This window comes from Canis lupus, chromosome 32 (genome assembly GCF_048164855.1).
Source record: "Canis lupus baileyi chromosome 32, mCanLup2.hap1, whole genome shotgun sequence".
NCBI lineage: Eukaryota > Metazoa > Chordata > Mammalia > Carnivora > Canidae > Canis > Canis lupus.
The window spans coordinates 6,880,228-6,893,340 of record NC_132869.1 but is presented as its reverse complement, the minus strand read 5'-3'; positions in this window follow the sequence as shown (position 1 = coordinate 6,893,340).

Below are 13,113 nucleotides of genomic sequence, written 5' to 3'. Positions count from 1 at the left end.
TTATTGCATGGATGCTGGAGACAAGTGGCATGGGTTTAAAACCTTACACTGCCCTTTACTACGCACTCTCTATAGGTGAGCTACCTCACCTCTATGTGCCTCAGATTGTCAAAGGAGAGATTGTAAACAGTACTTTCTTGATATAACTGTTGTAGAATTTAATAAATTAATTCCTATAAAGCAAGTATATCTTCCTCACAAATAGCTCATCCATTTCACCTTCTATATCTATATTGCCCATCCCCTGCTTCTTCAGAACCAAGCCACACATCTGCCTCCTCCAGGAAGAGCTCTGGGATTAATCCAACTTCAGTTCAAACTCTTTACTCAACCTTGCAACTCTAATAGTGATTAAACTATTTTTATGGGAATTTATTGTTTTTATATGTCTGATTTCTGTCTCTGATTTTCTGTCAAAAAAGTCAGCTCTTGAGAGTTGAAATATTTTGTCTTTTATTCCTTGTTCCACCCTACCTTTTAATCTACACATACTGCAATATTAAAAATAATTTCTTTAGTTCATTTCTTTAGCTAAGAAGGGCATGTCACTAAAAGAGGTTTTTTGTTGTTTTTTCTTAAGAATTTATTTATTTATTAGAGAGAGAGAGAGAGAGTGCGAGAGAGAGAGAGAGGCAGAGACACAGGCAGAGGGAGAAGCAGGCTCCACACAGGGAGCCCGACGTGGGACTCGATTCTGGGTCTCCAGGATCAGGCCCTGGGCCAAAGGCAGCGCTAAACCGCTGAGTCACCCTGGCTGCCCCCCCCTTTTTTTTTTAAGGTTTTATTTATTTATCCTTGAGAAACACAGAGAGAGGCAGAGATATAGGCAGAGGGAGAAGCAGGCTCCCCACATGGAGCCTGATGGGGGACTCCATCCCAGGACCCCAGGATCACACTCTGAGACGAAGGCAGATGCTCAGCCACTGAGCTATCCGGGCATCCCAAAAGAGGTTATTTTTAATTAAAAAATATTTAATTGTGGTAAATACCTACAAATTAATTTAATAATTAAAATTCATTATCTTAACCATTTTTAAGTGTACAGTTCTGTTGTATTAAACATACTTACCCTGTTGTGCAGCTAATCTCCAAAACTTTTTTTTTCTTGTAAAACTGAAACTCTATACCCATTAAACAGCCCCCTATTTCTCTCTTCCCCCAGTTCCTGGCAACCACCATTCTAATTTCTGTTTCTGTATATTTGACTATTCCGGATACTTCATGTGAATGGAATCATGTAATATGTCTTTTTGTTACGGGTTATTTCATTTGACATTTGTCCTCAAGGATCATCCATGTAGTAGCATGTCAGAAAATCCTTCCTTCTGAAGGCTGAATATTGCCTTGTGGGTCTATACTACATTTTGTTTATCCAGTCATCTGTTGCTGTTATTTGGGTTGCTTCCACATTTTGGCTATTGTGAATAATACTGCTAAGAATATGGTGGGTCCAAATATATCTTTGAGAACCTGTTTTCAATTATTTTGGAAATATACCCAGAAATAAAATTGCTGTAAAAAGTTTTGGTGTCTAATAAATGCAGGTATTTTTACTGCAGTTGAAGAGATAATTGATACTTTATTAATTCAGCTAGTTATTGAATGCCAGACACTATGCTAGGTCCTGAGGACTAAAGATCAGCAAGACATTGTCCATACCTTTAGGAATCTCATTCACATTATTTCAACCTTATTTGGCAGTAACAATAACAAAATGTGTGTACGTCCTAAGAAGGAAGCAAAGGCTTCATACTAAAGGCTGTATCAGCTGGTTCTCATGTCATAGGTGGAAATTTCCTAGGTAAAGAATAAAGAAAAGGCATTCTAGGGAGAAATTAAAAAACAAGTACAAAGACACAAGCTACAGCATAGCATAGCATGTTGCAGGATCATGAGGTTGGTGTGGCTGGAACATAGGCCATGTGAAAGGGACAATGAACTGAAGACCTCCATGATGCTATACTTAGGTCCCATTGTGAAGGACACTGGATGACAATATGAGCTCAAAGTTGAGCTCCAAGAGAGTTCTGTTAGGAAGCAATCGTGATTTGATTTGCTTCTGAGTAGAAAGATCAAGAGTAGTAGGGAAAATTGTTCCAGAGATAGTACATAAGAAGCCATTGAAAAAAGTGCACGTAAGAGACAATGAAGACCATCTTTTTGTTTGGTTATTTTTGGTAAAAGTGACATCTGAAAAACATTTGGAGGCAGAAACCCAAAGAGAAACCCTAGATTTTCACTTATTATTTGTCATTGAACCTCCCTGAGCTTTAGGATCCTATCTATAAAATATGAACAATACTGCCCAGAGAATTATGAGGATTGAGCAAAATGATGCATATGAATGTGCTTTGTAAACTGCCAACATTCTGTGCAGATGTAAAGTAATATCAATATTATTATTATGTACTCATCAACCTAATAATTTATTCAAAACAGTGCATCATTTTAGATGTATTTTCCAGCTAACAAGGTATCCTATTTTCACTAATAACACAAGGTTGAATAAATCAAACCTCATTAAAAAGAAGTCAATTTTTTCCAGTCTCTTGCATTTAAAATGAATAATGTAAAATAGTGTCGTAGAAAAGGAAATGGAGCTGACTAATAATTCTGATCTACATGGATTCATTTTTGCCCATGTTTTCTCCAAGTCACATGACCCTTACTATCAGTGAAGACTGCAAGTTTTGGATGTGCATATAACCCAATAAAAAGTTTGTCTTGTGTAACCTCTCAGTTTTCTCAGCCACACACACACACACACGATGGAAATATGGGGGCAGCCCAGGTGGCTCAGCGGTTGAGTGCCACCTTCAGCTCAGGGCCTGATCCTGGGGACCCAGGATGGAGTCCCACATCGGGCTCCCTGCATGGAGCCTGCTTCTCCCTCTGCCTGTGTCTCTGCCTCTCTCTCTCTCTGTGTCTCATGAATAAATAAAATCTTTAAAAAAAAAAAAAAGAAAAGAAAAAAGATGGAAATATGGGACATTTGTCAAGATGATTTGATATCATGCAGATGGGCATTATATAAATGCATATACTGTTGGGATACTTAAAGTGCTATGGATCCAAAGGAGGAAATTTTAGTTTTGAACTGACATTGACTCTAGACACAATGATGGTAATAGGAGTTAGCAAGACTGTCCATTTATTCCATGCATTAGCAGCCCTGAGTTATACATTTCCCAGCTATGCCATGAGAGGAAGGCATGGCAGCCCTTGAAAGCTTTCGCCCCACCCCCACCCCCTTGAGAAGAGATAGAAAGAAAATAGCAATTATTTTCTGAATCTAGAATAAATTTACTAAGAATTTGACTTGGAAAAACAAAAATGGAACTGTGACTACTCTTCCTCTCATGCATAAGTAGTCAGGAGGATAATCGTTAGGATGATTTGGAGGGAAATTTTTAGCTAAGCAAAAGGGTTACATGTCAGTCAGAAAGTAAGTAATGGATTGTTTGCATCAGTGGGTCATGTGTCAATATTTTTGGCACATACATTTTGAGCAAGACAGTAATCCTTGATATACAGGGTACGTTGCTTAGCATTTCAAATAGACCTTCAATTTTGGGGACTAAGTGGTAGCAAAGTTCAAAAGGTGGCATGTTGTACCTCATAAACAGGTATGGCTGCAGTTCTCTACCATGAGAATCCCCGATGGATTTCATTTGCTGGTTCTACAGCTGGGTTAGTAGAGCTGCCATCTAGAATGGCATATACTCCAAATCAAAAACTATCCTTCTGCCTCAGTTTCCTTTGCCATTTCAGTATTATTTTTTTTTCTTTCAAACGCTGTAAGTTCATTGTCTTTTTTTTTTAACCCCTTTAAAATACCTAGTTGGTGTTTTATTTCTGATGTTATACCCCTACTACTTCCAGAAGGGATCTGAGTCAACATTCCAAGAATATTTTATTGTACATCTCAGTAAATATTGGCACATTTCTGATTGTTTTCTCCCTCGGTATCTTAACCTACAGGTAAGGACATATTTCCATCCTGTCTCCTGCCATCTACCCCCTCTGCTCAGTTCCTACACTTAGACGAAATGAACAACTGCAATGTAAATATACCCTTTTTCACCAAGGGATAGCATCAGTTTGAGTAATTCCCAGTAGAATGATCCAGATAGCTTTCCCAAAGTTGCAAATTAACAATTAAGTGAGACTGTTACCGGCCTGAAGTGGCAGGTTAATCATGCTCAAGGAAACCTGGAGCTGAGGCACAGCCAGCAGGAAAAGGAGCAGGAAGTACAACTCTGCATAATAGCTGCTGCAAGTCAGCAAGGAGTCTTCAACAACAACTGGACCTCAAGCCCCACCAAAATGAATAAATGAATAAATAAATAACCAATGATAAGTGACATCAGGCACCTAGCCGTCCCTTAGGAGAGAAAACAAATGAAAAAACAATGTACTTTCTTTAAACCATGCCACACACCTGACAGCTTCAAATTCCTTAATTGGTTTCTTTATCATTTTCCATAGCAGATAAAAGCACCTGGCTGATAGGCAGAAAAAATCAAAGAACTTCAAGGATGTATTACATTTTGCATTAAAGGGTCCCTATGTTCATCACAACAGTATTCCCCTAGAAACTTCTATTTCTTAAATGAGAAGAGCATAGATGATGGTGCCACCATTCAAGGAAGATGTCTGGGAGATCCTGTAGGGAGGAGGCTGCCCCCCAAGCAGGCGTGTGAGTATTTGCTTTTATTACCTTGGGCTGCCCAGCCGCCAACCCCAGTGAAGCCTCCCTTTGGGCAAGCAGCCTCTTCCCTTGAGTGCAGTTGTATTGGGAGCTGCCCCCAATTGTCTGTATGAGCCAACGCCCCACACCTCAGGTAGCACCTGGTTCAGCCTCAGCTGTTCAGACACCCACCCTTCTGGGGGAGGTGGATGTGAAGGGGTACAGCGAGACACACCAGCCTCTGGTTCTCCAGAGCTTCTCTATTTCTGCTGCTTTTCTGCATGGCCCTCCAGATCTCCAGTGATTTGGTAGTCCTGGAGCTCTTAGAAAATCATAAAATTCCCTCTGGGCTCAAAATAGACAGAGACACTTTTGATACTTGCAGCCATGAACCCTGACTGATACTGTCAGTGTTAACAGATGGGAATCTTGCTTGGAGTGATATTTGGCTACTCAATTTCTTTGCTCTACGTGGGGTGTGAACTTAGCTTAGGAGAGTTTTCTCTGGCACTGGGTGAGTGATCTACTTACTCCACTGAGATCCATTGGATCTGACACTCCGGAAATAAGCGCTGGAGGTCACAGATACAGCACCAGGGCATAGCTCTGCAGGAAATGCTAAAATGAAAGGCAGACTCCACTGTTAACCTAAGGGATAGGATGACCTGCTGTTATCCTCTCTATTAGGATGGGAGAGACACGTGGATGACTTGCAGACTTTAGGATATATAAGAACAACTTTGGAAGCTTACTTTAGAAATGCAGTGACCCAATCATCCTTTCAGAAACATTAACATAGGGGTATGACTTGCAAAGAATCTTCCTTTCTCACTCCCCAAGTTCCCTAAAATTTCTATTAGACTATTTTTGGTAAAAGAGAGAAATAGATATTATCTATAAAAGGAGTCTTATTACTTAAGAAATGGAACAAATCAATGTACAGTAGTATTATATCCAAAGTACACTTAGCCTGCTAGGATTCAATACTGTAGGCTTAGAAAAAGGAAATGAAGTAAATGGAGAAAGAAACTACACAGAGTGCAAGCAATTCTTTCCGCCCTCTCCAGAAGAGGACACAGGCCCCTGGTCAGCCTCAGCATCACTCTGCCTCTTTAACTGACCATCATACCAAGTAGGAGGTGATTAGTGTCTGAAAATGTGTGCTATTCTAGCAGCAGGGTCCCAAACCATATTAGATGCTTTATCAGGTATTCAATCAAATGAGCAATAATCTGCTCCATGCTGGCAGAAAAAAAAAAATTTCCACGTTGGATTTATTAAGAGACTTTTTAAAGAATCTTGCAGGTTCATTTTGCTCACAGTGATTTTCAGCTACATGCTAACCTCAGAACCTGATCTCCTAGTAAGAGGACTCTGCTGTTATCACATTCAGTCTTGAGAGAGGCGACACAGTGTAAAGTAGGGGTTAAATGCCTTCACTTATAGCCAGATTGATGGAGTTCAAATTCTCCCTCTGGCATTTATTAACTGTGCAACTTTGGGCAAGTTGCCTACCCCTCTCTTCTCAGCTTCTTCATCTGTGAAATAATGGTCTCTCCTTCATAAGAAGGGACTCTGGGTTATACAGTGTCAAAACCACATGCAAATGTTGTTATGAAGAAAGATAGATTTGCCTCCTCACTTTTCTCCCTCTCCCAGAGTCCTGCAATATTTAGTGTGTTTGACTAATGCTACCGCATGGAAATTCAAGCAAAGCGAAAGCAAGGCAAATGCTGGAATAACATCTGCCTTCTTTCACGTTGGCAACCACTGTGTCTGTAAGCAGAGCTCCAGTCATGAGATTCCACATGTGGGCTGAACGATTCAGCAAGTCTTTTAGTTCGGGAATTCTCATAGCAGGAACTGTGACTTGAATTAAAGCTAGATGCCTTCCATGGCTACCGGCACAGGTTAGGACCCCCATCCTATGTTCTCAAACCATTCTGTAATTCTCCGTGGTGATGCTTACCATGATGTTATTTAATAATTAGTGTCTATCAACCCCTCTGCTCTTGCCCTCATTCAACCCCAATGCCCTAGAATGTCAACTTCATAAGGACTTGTTCAGTCCTGGATCATCGATGCCTAACACAGTGCTTTGAGTAATGCAGGCACTCAATAAATATTTACTGAATGAATGAATGTGTGAATGACAATCCTGCACATGTATAGGTTTGAGATCTTTTCTATTTTTAAAGTGGAGGCTATGAGTAAGGAATGGGACTGATACTCATTTCTATATTGTCAGTTTTAAAGTCAGCCATATGCTTCACCATACTAAGTGTTCACTCAATTCATCTGAATTCAACAAACACTTCTTGAGCACTACCATGTGCTACAGTGATCAGGATACAGAGATGCTCTCAACGAGTTCATCCTCCTCCACAGCTCCCTTTCCTATCAAACACACAGGATGGGGAACTTCATATTATTCTTCCATAAAACAAGCATTTGTTGAGCAATTGCTGTGTGTCGTGAATATCTCCAGCTTTACATTTCCTCCTTGTGTCTACTTTTAATGGTATAGATGGGGACCTGAGTTCTCTTGCCTGTGAACAACTATTGGTTTGCTTGCATGGGTTTAAATGGGTCCTTCTGGGTGTGTCACCTGGGTCTGAGACAATGACATGTTGTGTACGGACCAGACAACACGGCAATTAAAAACCTCAGAATCTCTATATTTCTTACTCTCCCGAATCCTTTGCAAGCTTAACGGCTTTAGAGGGCAGCTCTCTTCAAGTATCAGTGATATGATCATTTCGACATTGTGGCTCTGCTATCTCAACACTTAGCTTGCAGGGTTGCCATGGTTTAGCACTGCAAGTTTTCACCACACATTGTTATATTTTACTATTATCAGAAGCAATCCCAATCAGTGGAGTAAATTGTGAGATAACTGTAGACCACTAAGGCTAGACTAGATATGAAAGAGTATCTTCCATTTTCCTATTTTATAATAATGGAAGCTAAGGCTATAAGATCATCCAAGATTTCAGAACTCATCAGAGGCAATCCGGGAGCTAGAAACTAGGTGTCCAGAATCCCTATCCAGTATATTCTTCCCATTGCATAATGATCTGCTCACAACACTGTCCACATGGCACTCTATGTCCTCCCCATCAGTAGAAGGCAGAATCTGATGAAAAGAGTCTTACGTTTCAACCAGAGCCAAGTGTCTCATGTCAGTTGATTAAATGCAGAAGAGCCTTCTGTCTAATTTCAGTAGAAATTACAGTTCCTTAGACTTTCCATTTCCAATGCAGTATGTTATTTGCAAGGAGAAATTCAGTAGCAGGAACTGAATTGGTTGAGCCCTGAGGCCTGTATTTTAAATTTTATTAAGTATGTATGTTGCCTTCCCACATCAAGCACATGCAGTTAACTTCTGGTTTAGAAAATTCGCTGGCATTTATTGGGCATATATGAACTGGATTGTATCCTGTAGCGCAGTGAGCTTGATGTATAGGTAATTCTTCTCTATCTGTAATCTTCAGTGCTGTTGAAATGGATTTAAAATTTGGCAGTTTAATTTCCCATAATAGCTGAAAACAACATTTGGCAGAGGGGAAATTTTTAAAGAGAATATATTTAGAATTACCTGATTTAGGTTTCAGTTTGCAGGAAGCCAAAATATACAAGAGTTGTCTATCTCTCATCTTTCCACATAGCCTCTTCTTTTCATATTATCTATAACAAATATGCTGACCTTACACCCTGACATCAGAGGTGACAAAGAAGGTTATGGTGGCCAAATTCTTGGCAGGAGATAGGAACTCACGATCCCTTAGACTTGACATTGACCAAACCCCAAAGTTCTCTGTAATGCATGTGATGTGCTTACAAAACCCTGCCAGGAGCACAGTAGCCAGCAACACATCTTCAGGCCATTTCAAGTTCCAGTTAACAAGCACTTTTGGACATTTCCTAGGAAACTTACTCCTATCCCCAAGAGCAACTCTAGCACAGCCTCTCCCACCCTGCCCAGCAGCCTCAATAGTTCTGACACTACTGCATTTTCTGTAAGTCATTCTCACATTAGCAAAAAAAGAAAAAAGAAAGAATGTTTAAAATAGAAGTAGGTCTCAGTTTCTTCCTCCTTTTCAAATTCTGCTCTTTTAGCCCAATGCCCTCCAGCTGTGCAGGGAGATCAGTGAGTTTTTTGGATTCCATGCCAATATTAGTCTGAAAATTGACTGGCAGACGGTGCCAAGAGACCAGGGAATTGACTAGTATGCTTTGATGAATGTATACTTTCCCCTGCACTGTTAACCAATTAGCTTCTTGATTTGGATTGACTCTCCCCAGTCCAAGCCAATGCCCCAAATGCACATGCTAGCATGGGACCCAATATGCTCTTGAGTAGCAATAAGACAGCTAATGCTAGACTCTTATCACAATGTTATGTGAATTAACTGGGAGTGGAACAGGTAAGGCTTGTCAGCACAACTAGATCGCCTTCAAAGGACTCTCCCTTCGGGAAGCCAGCCCCACAGGAGCACAGCATCTGTCTGTGAGACATCATATTTATTCTTGATACCCACCTCACCAAAGACCTTGGTTAAGTCATTGAACGTGCTGGGTTCTACCCATCTGAGCTGCTGCGGAGTAAACATCCTAACGTACTCATTTTTCTCTCTCACATGATGTAATCTTATAATTACATTATAAGATGCCTTGAACAATTATAAAATAAGGTGTTATAAATACAAGGTCATTCGTGGCTTATGGGGATATTAAATGGTACAACCAGTGACTACTAATGTAGAATATTAGTGCATTAGTTAGGGTGATACCTGGTTAGCTGTGACAGAAACCCTAAAACAACAGGGGCTTATGCAAGACATAAATTCAGGGTTTTCCAATAAAGTCTCAAGGAATAAAATTAGTAAAATGGTTCCAGAAGGGTACCCCCAGGCTCTTTCTGGCTCTGACATTGCCGCACTGGAGCCCTTATGCTCATAGTCCAAGATGGCTCCTACACCTCCAGGCATCACATCTATACTCCTGATGCCAGTAAAGAGGAGAGGTACAAAGGAAAAGAAAGAGCAAAGGACGTATGCCAGCTATCTTTTAAAGTAATATACTGAAAGCTGCCGTAAAACATGTCTACCTACGTATTATTGGCCAGATTTTAGTTAACTGTCATACTTAACAAGGGAAGGTGGGAAATGGACATCCATGTGTCCAACTGAAAATCAAGGAAGAATGAGTTTTGGGGTTGGAAACTAGAAGGTTCTGCTAAACCTAATAAAATCAAACACAGGCATATCTTATGACCCAGCAAGTCCATATTCAGGTATACATCTGAGAGAGAAACTCTTTCACATGGCTAGACAGAAAAATGTGTAGGGGTGTTTATTGTGGCACTGTTTCAAATGCTTAAACTGCCCATCAGAATGAGAATGAATATGTAAACTGTGGTTTATTCTTCATATGAAACAACATACATGATTTAAAATCATTCATCTCGGGCAGCCCGGGTGGCTCAACGGTTTAGTGCTGCCTTTGGCCAGGGCATGATCCTGGAGACCCGGGATCGAGTCCCAGGTCAGGCTCCCTGCATGGAGCCTGCTTCTCCCTCTGCCTGTGTCTCTGCCTCTCTCTCTCTGTGTCTCTCATGAATAAATAAATAAAATCTTTAAAATAAAAAAAATAATAAATTCATTAATCTCATTCACTTAAATTGACTTAGAATATGGCTCAAACAACTTTGAGGGGAAAATAGCAAGCTTACAAAAATATATATTAAGCATGATACTACTTATGCAATTCTTAAAAATGCATGGTGCAGATATCTTTGAAAGTTAGCATTATATAAAGGAAGGTAGAAAACATCAAAACGGTGCCATGATGCCATTGAGGACGTGAGGGGAAACATATTTTATGTCATGATTTTCCCAACATTTGCCTCCATTTTCATAAAATGGATTGTGATTCTCGGTTCAAGATATATCATTGAAGCCACCACCGAGGACTTATTCTCTGCCTTCATTAAACTTAAATATTTTCAAATGTTTACTTCTTTACTCCCAGAGGAGGACAGCATTCTAGTTCAACCTAGGACCATACCTACACACCTTGTAGGCAAGGATTTTGTCCCAATCACTTTTGTATTCTCGGGGGACACATAGTTCAGTAAACCTTGGAAAAATGAATGAATAAATGAATGAACCTCTGTCCATTGTTATTTGTCAATATGTTTCAGTGCTAGTACCCTATAACTATATTTTTTAGAAAGATCTTTCCTGCGTTGCTTGCCAATTATCAAAGCAGATACTTCTTACCTGAACCTACTTCATGGTGGCTGTGTCATTCCCGAGTATACTCAACTCCACAAATGAGGGCATGATCTCCAGTTCTTTAGACTGATTTTTTTTTTTTTGACAGCTATTCAGCGGCATCTTGTCAAAAGGAATCAAAATATACCTCAGAGAGGGGTCATAAAAAAGATACATGAAGAAATACTATGTATCGTTTGTGGGTAAAAATATATTTATAGAAAATGGTTAAAATACATCTGGAAAGGTACCAATTTCAGAAGAGTAACTACCTCAGGAGAGAAGGGCAGGGGAAAGGGATGAGACGTCAGGTTTAACTGTATTCTGTAATACCTTATTTAAAAAACAAGCAAAAATGAAGAAAGCTTGAAGTAAAATTGCAGATTGTTAACTTCCAATAAATCTGGGCTATGAGTATTTTGATATCCGTTTGGTTATTTTCATCATGTTTGAAACATTACATGTTTCTGAGCAAAATATTTAGTTGTGGAATATTAGGAAAAATATGGTGCAGTTTTGGGGCACCTGGGTGGCTCAGTCAGTCAATCATCTACCTTTGGTTCAGGTCATGATGCCAAGGTCCCAGGATTAAGCCTCACATCAGGCTCCCTCCTCAGTGGGGAGCCTGCTCTTCCATCTCCCTCTGCCACTTCTCCTGATTGTGCTAGTTCTCTCTCTTGCTCTCCCTCAAGTAAATAAATAATTTAAAAAAATATATGGTGCAGTTTTATGGGTGGTAGTTGCTATTTCTTACTGCATTACTTCTGCAGCTTTGAGGCAGGTGCCAGATGAATATACAGAATGGAAAGTGAAGATCCACCCAGATGACTGCTACTCATACCCCGAATTCAGAAGGTCATCTGGAAGGAATCTGGGGATGGCTTCCACCTTCTGGAACTTTCCCTGAACCAAAGGAAGCAAGCATCAGTAGGATCTAGTGCCTCCATTGCTCCAACTTCATTTTCTGCCATTTGCTACTGCATTCTCTACGCTTGGTAACATGGATTATCTTTTTGAAGTTTTCAGTCATTCCAAATCTGTTTTCATCTGAGGACTTTAAACTTCCTGTTTCTCCTGCTTACTGTTCTTTCTTCCCCAAAATGTCTCCTCAACATTCAGAGCTCAGACACCTTCTCAGGGAGGCCACCCAGGATTACTCCAGCTAAAGTTAATTCCCCCAACTCCTACTCCATTTCTTCTCATGGCACTCACATTAGGAGGGTGGGTGGAAGCACAAAACACTGAATACTCTAGCAGTTTCTGTGAACGCATTATACGAAGATTGATTTAAAATTGCCCAGTAGTCAACAGAGGGCTGTTGTATCATTTATAGACCCAAAGACCTGTACATAGAGAAACAAACTCCTTTTTTAAAAAGTTTTGGTTTCAACCACCCTCTGATTAAATTCTAAATTAAAAACCTTTCCACTGGTTGGTTACTAGCTTGCTTATACATTTCATCTTCCAAATGCCATGGGACTATGCTCTTGGTCTTAGGTATAGAATTTCTCCCGATAGACTTCTTATATACAAAAAGCATTCATATAAATTTAGGGATTCCATAACAGATCTCCAAAGAGGATCTTTTTCCCTTCTGTTTTTTCCTGACTTCAGGCACAGTAAACTAGGGTTCACAAAGGAAATCCCATTCCTATGCTAAAACCTGAAACAGCAGCTTTTATCATTTAATAACTTAGCATCAATTATTTTCAAAGGGGAAAGAAGCTAGGTGTTATTTTTAAAAGGGAAAGAAGCTAGTGAAAAAATTATAAATATTGCTAAGTTTCAAAATTTTGAGGGAGCAGTATCCAGAGGAACTGAAATACCTCATTTACAAGTCCAAAATTGACACCTTTCTTTGTTGGAGGAGACTCTTTCTGTGGCTTGCTTGGAGAGTGTTAAGAAAAGCCTCCAAACTAAAACTTTTTTGTTTCTTTAAGTAGGCTCCATACCCAACATGGGGCTAGAACTCATGACCCTGAGATCAAGAGTCACATACTTTACTGACTGAGCCAGCCAGGACCCCATATTAAAACCATTCTCTCCACTGGCTTGCATTTTTTAAAGTTTTGGTTTCAACCACCTTCTGACTAAATTCTAATTTTGGGTCTATAAATGATTATTATGTATCCAACTAATTCCCAG